This window comes from Helicoverpa zea, chromosome 5 (genome assembly GCF_022581195.2).
Source record: "Helicoverpa zea isolate HzStark_Cry1AcR chromosome 5, ilHelZeax1.1, whole genome shotgun sequence".
In the NCBI taxonomy this organism is placed as follows: Eukaryota; Metazoa; Arthropoda; class Insecta; order Lepidoptera; family Noctuidae; genus Helicoverpa; species Helicoverpa zea.
The window spans coordinates 4749779-4762540 of NC_061456.1; the positions used below are offsets into that span (position 1 = coordinate 4749779).

A 12762-nucleotide genomic window follows, 5' to 3' on the forward strand; every position below is an offset into this window, starting at 1 on the left:
GAGTCTTTAAGAATATTTCCTTACAATCCTGCCAATGAGATTCAGAGGTGAATGGGAAAATTGTAATCATTAAATTGAGGAACCCTTTCATGGAAACTCCAAATAAATACATAAAAATAAATAAATTTATTTTCAGAACTAATTAAATACGTATATGTACTTCAATAAATAGGTCGCTTTATGTAGGACGTGATGTCTCGGCACATTTATGAAGGCTTCCATTACTCCCTAAGTCCATGAATATTAACCTAATTAGGCATTTATGTGAATATACAATGATGTTAAGGAGAATCCGATTAGCTTAATCAATTAGATATTCAGTTAGATAATTATAAGGTAGTAGGTATGTCTACTACCGTGGGAGTAATGTTTAATAGTTGAATAGGTTAGTTATGTTCTGTGCCATTAGGATACCTATTGCCATTACTCTTATGAAAGAAGGGAAAGGAAAGAAATAGGTTTTTCGCATATGAAAGCATGGTTTTTTCAGGTGTCCTTTTAACTTTTCAATTTACTTTCTGCTTACCTACTAAATGGACTTTGTATTAAAATGCAGAAGATAAATATTACATAAAAAAGTCTAAAATACATGAAACCTGTGGAAAAACAAAGAGAAAACAACGTATAAATGTGGCAACACACAAAAACAAAACACAAAATATGGATATTATCTGCGGTAACAATTGCGAGGACATTGTGTTATAGCCACATATGGCATGAACTCATTAACGCGCCATAGTCGCAGCGCAGCGAGCTAACTGCCGCAATCCAGGTCTTAACGGAAGGTAATTTACCATCTGCCATTTGTGGCCGGCTACCACCACTGTATCGCTTTTATGGAGCACATTATATGAAAAACGACGGCAGGCCTATGTTTGATACATATTCAGCTTCATTCAGGTACATGGGAACGTGTTTGAGTTCGGTTGTTAAAGTACTTGTAGTACAATTTTATTTTGGGGATAATTGTCATAATGCTCCATGTTAACATGCATTTTGAGGCAACTCTGAAGAGTTCAAAAAAAGCCGGCGAAGTTTTACGTTGAATCAGATAACTACATATACTAGGTGGTAATCAAGCGACATAATAATACAGGTGTACACCACTAACACAATTGCGTCACCGGTGTCTACTATCTTAAATAAGACAAATATTCTTTTTACGCACGCATTGTCACCTTAATAAGTTATCTAGTTACTTGTGTCAGTGATAAATAGACCCAGTACGACATTATCCCTGTATTTCCCCAAGATTTGGGTGCTGAATATTGCAAGACTTAATTGTATTTTATGTTTCCAATTAGCACGTTTCCTGGTTCCAAGCTTTTGCATTTTCCTCCAAACTCAGCAATGTGACCGTTGGTGTGTATAACAGATTGCGATAATGTTATCCGTTTCTTGATTAACTCGCTTGAAAGATGAATTCCAGTTAATTACGAAGGTATAGGGGTAAATTGCTGTGGTCTTGTCGAGCATAAATTGATTGGGCGACATTATTTCGGGACTGTTACCCTCAGTAATAGTGTTATGTGTACTGCCATATTGTGTTGGTATTTGGTGGTTATTGCGAGGTGAGGCGCATTAATTGACGACGGCGACGTGGGCCAATTGTGGCGAGGAGGTTCGTGAGATCGCCGGCGACGTGTTTAATAAGATAAAGTAACACGCGTCCGTGCCCCGGTACAACAAAGGTGTTCCGACGTAGCGTCGTCGCCGCTAACAATGCCCGTAACATGTTCCTCATACTGTTCTGCTTGTATACGCATGTAACATTATAGGACCCCGTTACGCAATATCTTGATGAATATGACGTTAGTTAGTGTTACTCGCCCATTGAATGAGTTAACAAAAAAAAACAACTCTTAACTGCCTTCGTATTGTAGCCTTAATTTGCTTGCTTGATGTTTCGTACATCAAGATATTATCACTTTAGTTTGTTTAAAAAAAGTGACCTTTTGTTTTAGATTTAACCATTTAGTCAAGAAAACTAATCTTTTAACGAAATATTTTTCTTTCAGTAATCTTTCAATGTAAATTATGAATCGACGTGGGCATAGGGTGCGTAGGAGTAACGCCCTGTCTGGCATAAATACTAAGAAGTAGGCGTAGGTATTAGTAGTTTTCCTTACAGAATTAAACTATATGTCGAACGCATGTTACAAAACGCCTAAAATGATGTCATGGGCAGAAACAGATGATCTAGTTGTAATAATAACATCAGTACGATTGAATCTAATGTTGTTATATGAGCAGCTACAGAATAACAATAGTAGAGCACGCATATTCAACAAAAGGTGAAAAAGGTTCATGCCTTTTTTCAGTTCAGTCATTCTAGCAGAGTTATAAGATATGAATAGGTAATTAACGAACAAAATAATCCATCTGCTATCACTTGCCTTTAATTCATACTTTCCACGGAATAAACCTACTGAAATGAGCCAAAGAATTAACTTTCATCTAACTTTATCAATAGGTAAGCCTCTTTTTGCCCCACAACTTAACTGAAATTCAAACTCTCAGGGGATTCATTTCAAATATTTATTTAGATGACGTCTACGTTTTAAGCATCCGAATAAAATATCAGCGGAACCATCAATTGCAAATTAAACCTTAATCACTGTACGAATAACGGCTGGTTTGGCATGCCGCTTCGGGTCAATGAGAACCCCGACCTTAATAAATATGGATATAAATTAGAGCTCTCACTTTATACCAACAATACAAATTGACAATAAGAATTTCTGCCGAATCCCTAATTACAGTTCATTACCAAATCGACAGGCGGGACGCAGTTTTTGGAATTTCAATTCGAACAGTTGAACAGAGAACGTTTTATGTGTACCTTAAAATCGTTTGCGGTATAGATGTTTTATCTCACGAAAGCAGGTGAGGCATACTTGTGTTTGTAAATGTACATAAATGTACATTTTCTTTACATGAATTGGAGACTCGGCCAATAAGTACTGAGCGTTTCCGAGGTAACGGATGCAAAGACAATGTGCATACTTATATTTTAATTTACGCACATGTATGGGACACTCGATTTAGTGAGATAAAACATATAACATGACTACCTACGCACCATTTGTGGTTGTTACCTTTAAATACTTATTGTAAGCAACGAAAAATTGCTAAATAATATACTACATTTTATGCTACAGTAATACAGCATCAAACTTTAAAACGCTTCAAAAACCATTTCCCGTTCATAGGAAACAAGAGGATTCGAAATAAACACGAATTTCCGTTTCCATAGCGAAAATGTTGCCAATTCGATTAGTACTGCTGAATCCCATGGGTCGAGTGCCATTAAAATTTCAGCGGGTATCCACGATTGTGCTAAAATCCGAACGCAAGTAGGTCGCAACGCAAATCGCAATAACGTTCACGATTAACTAAAATCAATTCTGTATTGTATTTGACTTGAAGGTATTTGGTCCGAAGATATTCGCCTCCGCAGCTTCGTCACAACATTCCTTGCCGACAAACTCGGTGTATCGCGGTATTCCAAGTGTCAAGCCAGCTGACAGTCGGAGCTCACTGCGAAAGGGATCGTCAGGAGACTATCTGACACTAAACTTAAACCCTCTTATTATAAAAACTGCCGCAAGTAGTGGTTTAAACCAGACTGAAGACGTCTTGGTTTGTTACGGTACTTACGATAGTCTTTACATCCTTATTACAAAACGTAGACTAAGAGAAGACTGTTTGGTACTTCGATTTGTCTGTGGTTCAAATAATATCCACAGATTATAAGCAACAAATATTTAAATCATTCGTTCAATCGTTCCGAATTCTATGCGCCGTTCCTTTTTACATTACTTTATTAAGTGTATTTTGATGAAAAATAAATAACTATGATAATAAAACAAATATCTATGCGGTTGAAAATATTACGTTTTATTATTTAAAGGTAATTTTATATTTCTAGTATCTTTTAACGATATACACGATCCAATTATTCTCTTTTAAACAACTATCGAGTTTGCGCGTATAACGGAACGTCAGTTTGTTATGTTTTGTTTTTAGGTTAGGAATAACTTGGAATAATTTCATCCCGATTTAAATGATTAAATAAGACGTTATGCATCTCATTAGAACCTCTTCAAAATTAAATGCACAATAACTTATAAGTACACAGTATATCGCGTGCATTAAATTACCAAAAAAAGGAAACAACATAAAAGTAGAAAACTATCTTTTATTCCGATGTCTATTTATACAGTCAAACGCACTGATATATGTTGGAAACACAATCACACAATCTTGATCCGAATCTTGTTCGTATTATTTCGAAAAACGTAAATCGATATTTATATCGAAAATTGTCGTCAGGTAATTTGAAGAGATTTTCTCGATGACGCACTCTGTTGGGTCTCCGGACACTCTCAATAGTATTCTAACACATCCAAGTATTCCAAATCACACATATTTATATCCGCTTTCGTTTTTTTCATCACAAAACAAATAACCTCAAAAGTAAATAATGTCGGAATTTGACGTTTGTCGACTAAGTACTGCAGTTAAACTAGGGGGCTCGATGGTTTATCTTTTGTACTACAGATAGTAATAGGACTTGCGATAAACTGCGTTTTGTAATAACGTTTTTTCAAGGTCGTACTTAAAGCTGGATTAAAGGTAGTACAAAAGCCGATACTTATTTGATACCGCGTTTTATAATAAGAGGGAAAGCGATTAAATAACTGGAGAATTACGAGCTAAGACAGGGACAGTATTACTATGAACAACATAATTTTATACATAGCATTATAATTTTTTCTATCAATTCCATATCTATTCCAACTGCCCAGGGTTCCATCCACCACGCATAAGGAAAGTAAGTAGTGGTTTTGTTACATTTATTTTGCCAGGGATTAAATAAAGGCAGTTCATGCATTAACTTAATTAAGTTAACTAGAACTTACGATAAGGATCTTTAATAAGAATTTAAAAACTGTCGGCGCCATACCTTCAAAGAGAAAACCTGATAATTAGATGCAAAAGAAATAATTGCCAGAATTATGATCAAAACATAAAAAGATTATAAACAAACTGGTGTATCTACGTTTAGTGAGCGCTATCGCCGACCACAAGCCACGAGAGGCACATATTTAATGCTCGAGGCTTATCTCAAACGAGGCAGGGCGCGGGCGCGGGAAGAGGCACGTGCTACAATATCGAGCCTATCTTTCTACTAATGGCCTACATGTGAAAGGTGAATAGCTCCATCCTCACGCGGAACGAGGGATAAGCTACTCACAGACGAGGATAGATGGCGATTTATTAAGTTATCTAATCTTTATACCGTGATATCGTGCGAAAACACTACAATAACATTAGGGAACAGTAAATGGTTAAACAAGAGAATATACGTGACCATTTTAGATGAAATCGGAAGCTCTACAAAAACGGGTCGAGTAATGCATAAGCAAAGCAAAAAGCATTAGAGGTGCGACCATCAATTACGTTCATGTTATAACGGGCGCTCGCTACCGTACAGTACGCGTCACTGATGTCCATTTACGATGAAACATGTTGGTCTAATTAATGGACACAGTCTATTATTGTGCGGAAGCCACGTGACGAGCTTACTTATGTATCGCGACCTTTGTATAACAATATCTCTATTTTATAATTCGTGGAACCACAGAGTAGGCTTGGCTTGACCGTATTCCGTAATAAATGGCTACTAAGAAAACTTTCAATGTCTCTGGCGTGCTTGAAAGAATTAATTAAGTGCCAGTTAACTGGAATTAAACAGAAATTTGAAAAGTCGAGCCGAGCATCCCCTTGGTAATAGTGCCATTAACCTAAGTTTAGATAATGCCATCGCCGATCTTTGGTCGTTAAGGTTAAATATGTACAATTTTAACTAATAACCAGAAATTGCAAGTATTCAAAATGGATACCAGTGACATACAGCGGATAGGAGCTACAATATTAATACAATTCACCCTGGTAAGCACCAGAGCCATAAAACACAGTTGTTATTACGTTATAAGACACAAGAAGTGCAGTTCATTCCGCATGCCGTCTAGCTGAGCCATCTAGCGCATGGTTAAGGATGGCACATGTCGCACACAACCGTGGCCCACTACTACACCGGAACTAGGTTTATTGCCATGCTGTTCATCTGGTGCTAAAGATGGAGAAATAACAGGACTCGGAAATTGGAGCGCTTGCAATAACAAGAATTCTACAAGTTATCACTTCAATAAACGTTGAATACTTCAGGTAGAAATTCGTAATCTTGATTGCTGTAACAAAAGGTTCGTTACAGAAATAAACGAAGAAAGCCACAGCATTAATTTTCATTGGCAGCAGAGCGAGGTAAGGCAACAAATAATAAAGCCGTAGTGTAGAGTAGTATGAATCATGCGGTCGGTTGGTGAGGTGATTGAAGACGACAAAGGCTTGGCTGTTGTCGAGCGGCTCGGGCGGCGGCGAGGTGACGGACGGACCAACGGCACCTGAGTCCAGCCGGCGACGAAGCGCCCCTAATGGCCTGTCGCTCGTCCATCCGCGTCCGTGATTGATCGACACACCCTGTGACGTGTGCACACACATCGCTTACATCGCCTCCACGATATCGCGCGTAATCCATCACAAATTCCAAATTTGTGCCATAAATGGGAGTTCAAAAGTCAAAACTGCGTATGTTTTCAGATACTAAAAATAACGATGTCATTCAGTTTACTTCTGAGCAATTAGTAACAATAAAACAGATAGATGACTCTTAAAATATCTGCAGGAAAAAGTCGTATTTACTTAGCTAAAATTATATGCTGAACAAATGCTAACTTCTAAAGTAAAAATGTTCCATAAAGTCCATATCTGGATAATGTTCGAACAAGTATTAAGACGGCGATCTCGTATTTTAGTGAGAAAAGTACAGACTAAATTTGGATTTTATTAGTAAACTTTTCCGCTTTAACTACACGGGGATAAAATACATTTTGCATTACGACTTTATGGCCCCGATGAAATTTATTTAATCTAGAAGCATTTTAGGAATAAACTTCAGTATACATATAGCTATGTGTTAGGAAACGAATTAAAATACATCTTTTTAAAATTACTAGTGTTAAGTTCTTTTTCATTTCACTGTCAGGGTTGGTTAAGCGAAGGATACATTTGGCATGAGAAATAAATAAAGCTGATAACGAGTTCTGCAATAACAAGGGCGGGTTGTTCAAGTGGAAGTGATCAATTTTCTCAACAATTTCACCGTCATCTTGAATCTTTTCAGAGGCACAAAACATTTAGCCAATTCAGCGCACAGGGACCGACCGTGATAATAGAGCCTGTTGGCTGGGAGGGACAGTCATCGCAAACATAAGCCATTAGCGTATTGTTAGCGTCTTTTCAACTGTACCCTCCATTTTCGACGTTTTTGTTGAGTATCTTTGAGTATCTATATCAAAATAAATTACATTTGTCACAACAGAAATCTGATATTCGAAAGTAAACAAAACACAAAAGCAACAAAAATGGTAAAGTAATATTATTTCACTACTATAATATGACAATAAATATAAGGAGAATTATGCCGACCAGAAAATTAAACAACCTAATTCTGAGTATTCTTGTACAAATGTATGCTGTGGTGAGCTAGACGGCTGAAACAGGTACGTAGGTATACCTGTATAGCCGCAAACTCATGAACAGGTCGCGTGCGGCCGACAGACGATAGCGGCGCGAAGCCGGCCATTCTCCTCTGAACAAAGCTCCCCTGATCTAATCAACGCAACAATACACCTCGGATAACTCCACAATTGAGCTGGAAAATAAACCGGCCGCCACCCGTGCCAACACATCCGATATTTTAAATTACAAACAATATTACACGGCAGGGATACAAACGAGTCCATTGTAGGCCGTGTGCGTCCGACAGCTGTTTTAGATAACGTGTGACCTCTCTAGAATAAAGCGTTTCACGAACGATTACACCAACAATCAATGTGTAAGCATCGTAAGCGTAAACTGAAAGTTACAAGAAAAACGTGTTGATCATTGATCAGTGAAATCTCTAACGTCATCCTCATCCTCCGAGCCTTTTCCCAACTATGTTGGGGTCGGCTTCCAGTCTAACCGGATTCAGCTGAGTACCAGTGCTTTACAAGAAGCGACTGCCTATCTGACCTCCTCAACCCAGTTACCCAGGCAACCCGATACCCCTTGATTAGACTGGTGTCAGACTTACTGGCGTCTGACTACCCGTAACGACTGCCAAGGATGTTCAATGACAGCCGGGACCTACAGTTTAACGTGCCATCCGAAACACAGTCATTTGGTGTCTAAGCTATACTTAGAAAGTACATACAAACTTAGAAAAGTTGCATTGGTACTTGCCTGACTTGGAATCGAACCCGCGCCCTCATACTCGAGAGGTTGGTTCTTTGCCCACTAGGCCACCACGACTTTGAAGTGAAATCTCTAACGTAAGCGTTCATATTCGATTCATGCGATTGTGGTTTGGTTTGTTTTGGTTGACTCATTGCATCGATTTGCATTTTCACTCTCGCAGCCTTTAGTGTCCAGATTGTAATGGGTGTTTAACATGCATGGGGTGCCGGTTTGATGAGTCATGTTTCCTTTCTTTCAAATCACTAATTAGAATTATTAATCACTAGACTTACTGCACCTCCCTCTTTTCTTCAGGTTTTCATCGAATCCCGTAATAAATATCTAATATGTTTGAGCAGATTTTTTGGTTTTTCATGAAGACTTTTACATGGAAATATGTGGATACTTAATCTAAAAAGTAATTCGATTTGAAAACGGCTACGTGCCAAGTTACTAAATCTACTGTAGGCAGTTGATGAACAGACCGAACACCTGAATTGCCTCCAAATAACTATGCAAATGGAAGTATTCTCAGTCGGAGACTCGATCGACTGAAAGCGTTAGAAATGGCTTACATTATGGGAGCCCAGCGTAGTATTCAGATGATGAGATACTGATGACTTAATCAAATTCTCACTTACTAGCAAACTTATCTATTGCATTTTCAATGTCGAGTCCTGATATCGTTCAACAAATCGTTTTAACCATATCAGCTACTTGCGAGCAAACAAAATGGAATGTGGCCCCTAACGAATATAAAGAAAGAAAAAGTAGGTATTATACCATCTTTTATTTATTCGCTTGAATAGCTTTGATCTTTAGTCCTTTGAAAACGTCTTTTAAGATTCACAAAATACATTAAATAAATGGTTTAATATTAGAGCGTAAGTACCACATTCAAAAACTATGGTTGGAATAAAAAATAAATGATCGCATTCGGTTTGTATGCGGTTCAAAAGCCGGTGGCACAGCTGATTTAAATGGTATTCCAAAAAAGGTCCCAATGTTTTAGAGACCCATCATTAAATGCGGGCGGAAACACCACCAAAGGTATTGTCCGATAATATAACGAGTTCGATTGGCCAGATTTAAGGATAAAATACCTGTTGAAATATCGATTAAAATTATTGAAGCGGATGAAATAAATATTTCTACATTTTAAATTAACTCGCATTCTATAGGATGCAGTTTATATCCACGTCCTGACCCTCTCCCCTATTTTTTTCCGATACCCAGCATATTACTGGTCGGCATTTTTGGTATCGTAGAAATTCAACCATCCTATTATTTTACGGATAATAGACGATTTCAATATTCTATTTAAAATATCAGGCTAGTTCGTCTTGGACCTTAAGATAAAGATACGATAAAAATACTATTAAATCACACTACGAAATAGCTGAATCATGCTAAAAATATCTAGCAAGGTCGACCAGTCATCAGGCTCTGTAGGACAAATGAATGCTGATAGATATTTGGTATGACTATGATAGAGGTTTGTTTCCAGGGTAAAAAATAAGCAGCTCAAATTATGTTATTCATATTTAAGATAAGTGTCGCTGGACACCTCTGTACCTACATTTTGTTTTGGCTGAAAGTACAAAGACTGAGCGCTCTATTCACTGCATCTAATTCAACTGCAATTCTGTTTTCATTGAAGCCGGTTGGTTGTACGCGACATCTTTGCGAATGTTGCATTAATTTCGATGTCCTATTGTGTTACGCAATACAATCATCCCTGTCCGTTCCGGGCTCATGGTCTAGAGCTGTGAGATGTCCGACGTCACAAGCGGGTCGAGTGTGACTGACAAGCATGCGAGATAATGCGATCGCTGCCTAAACAAAGCGACGGCGCCTGATTTAATCAACGATTCTATACGAAGATCCTATGTAAGCACCTATTCGGTCGGTGACGGATAGTAAGTGGGACGTGACGGTAATTCCTAATATAATTCCGACGTAATAAATTATGTATACGAGTAATAAATCGAACATGGCTTGAGTGTCGAATCCTAATTTGATTCGACATTTCTTTTTACATTTCTATGGTAAGGATCGTAACGTTATTTATGCAGCAAAGCTACTCGAGTATATTTTATTGATTAGGTTGGAAGCGATTATGAAGACATTTCATTATTATGGCACTAAGTAGATTTTGATTGTAATGGCAAAATGTGAAGTCTGAACGAGTCAGTGAGTGTTATTGAGCTGAAAGTTGGGTGATTTCTTTTAAGTAGCATCGCTGCGTCAGTTGGTGTCATAAGCGTGCCATCATGTAAAATGTTTATGACATCGTCGGCAGGCGGGGAGCCGGCAGAGGCGCGCAATTGAGACGTTACGTTGTTTAGCGTGCGGTTCTGTGGGGCCCATAACGAGCGCGCACAACTTGCTTAATGCACGCGACAAATTACCCCCCGCAACACACGGCGAGAGGATGGGCCCCCATCTTAATTAACGTATTTTGTCACCTTATAAATTGTACGGGAAACGGAATTGTGGCACTCCTAGTTAATTTACAAACAGATGGCAAACTGTGGCGACATGCCTTCTGAGAATTTGGTGCCTCGTATTCATGCAGATGTTGTGTGTGATAATTGTGTATTTTGGGCAGCTATCTACGTATTCAAGCAACTATACCCAAGTGTTTACTAGTTACACTTACTATTTATTTGTTGATTAAAAATGTTAAGAAAAAGCAGGCAGTGCCACACACTACCTAGATATCAATTCTTAAAAAAAAATACAACAAAATACATCACCTGAAACAAGAACAATGACAAAAGTATCAGAAACTATCTCTAACTTAATACTAATGTCAATTATACTTCTGGTGATGAATTCAACTTTTAAAATTGAAGAAAAGTTATGAATAAATTCATAATTTGCTCAATTTTTTTTGGGTGTTTTACCCACAGAATCAAGATTTAACTTTCCATACTACATTCCTACAATGCTAAAAATTTGAAAGTGCCTATGTTAATGCTGTGCCAATGCTATTTTTAAACCAAACATTCCAAAATTATTCATGATATTGTATCTATTGTATTATATGTTTACTGTAATAATGATGGAACTTCTAATTTTTATAAATTTTTTACTAGCCGTTTTCCCGCATCCTTCGGGAACGACTGTCCCTATGAGAACAAAATATATCTGATGTTACTCGGGAAGAGTGTATCTTTCCAACAGTGAAAGTTATTTTTTAATTAATTTTGGTTCAATAATTTCTGAGCCTTTAGGGTTCAATCAAACAAACTAAAAAATGATTTGTCTTTATTATATTAGTATATATTGGAATATTTTACATTAACTGTTCCCAGTGGTTTGACCAACTCCTGAGAGAACCGCTTTCAGCAAACAGACCTATAGGTATTCGAAGTCAGGCTCTTGGATATCTGGGTACCGATACTATGAGGAAACTATTTTTTATGTATTCTGTAATTTTGTTGTTACAATCATCACAATAAACATGTTTCCTGAAACTTATTTATATCCTCTTTAGTTAAATCAGAAACAGAAATTGATTGTTTTGTCACATATTGTTTACCCACACATTAGATAGCTTTGAAAGAAAAACACATAATAGGTAAACAACATAAAATTAAGACTTATTGGATACAAAATTAACAACTTGCAAGCACCAAAGTAGTAGGTATCATTAAATCTTTCGATAGCTTTTGAAGAAATGGATAAGCGAAATTGTTGCTAATTACTCATTGTTTACTGCCTAGCAAGTTGTTACAGGAAGTACTGTTACTTCCTATTACCTATCTAAAGATCAAAATATAAAAATTACTACTATTGGTTAAGTTATTAATTAATTGTTTGTTTGATAAAGCACCTACATAACTTCCGGTTTTTATTTATTTATAATAGTGATGGGTTGGCAGATCATGCAGAAGTGATGAAATTGTAGGCAAGTTCAATAAAAATACCTATGTAAAACGTTCTTTTTTTACTTATACCCATTTTCTTAAAAGTATTCTTATTCGATTTTATAATGAAAATAATTCTTTGAATATTATCTTAAATCAATAAAACTCAATAATAAAACAAGGCCAGATTAAAATGTTTACAACTAAACAAAAGTTTCATAAAAATAAAAGAGGTGAATGATGTTTGTACCTTTGATGCTTCCTCTACGATGATGGAGTCTTTGTAAATAACATACACTACACAATTCAAACAGTACTTCAGTCATATAAACACTGGGAGCACATCAAAATTCACGTGAATTAATCGATCATTTGAATTTGTTTTCATTATCATTTCCAGTATTTCGAGGAAAATGTGTCCTTTCAACCACTCACTCCAACCACGACATTATTCAACTCATACGTTTAGTTGTCCCTTTTCAATGTCAAGCTGTTTTAGAACAGTTTTTTTGGGAGTTGATTAGAATATATATTTCTATAT

At 36.9% G+C, this 12762-nt stretch overlaps 1 protein-coding gene across 1 annotated transcript in view; it reads right to left on the reverse strand.

Moving 5' to 3' along the window:
- LOC124630168 (bifunctional heparan sulfate N-deacetylase/N-sulfotransferase) overlaps nt 1–12678 on the reverse strand; it is a 99169-nt gene extending 86491 nt beyond the window's left edge. Inside the window, exon 1 of the mRNA XM_047163894.1 lies at nt 12472–12678. The gene's annotated coding sequence lies outside the window, so the exon portion shown is untranslated. The remainder of the gene's footprint in view (nt 1–12471) is intronic.
- Nucleotides 12679–12762: the final 84 nt, after the last annotated feature.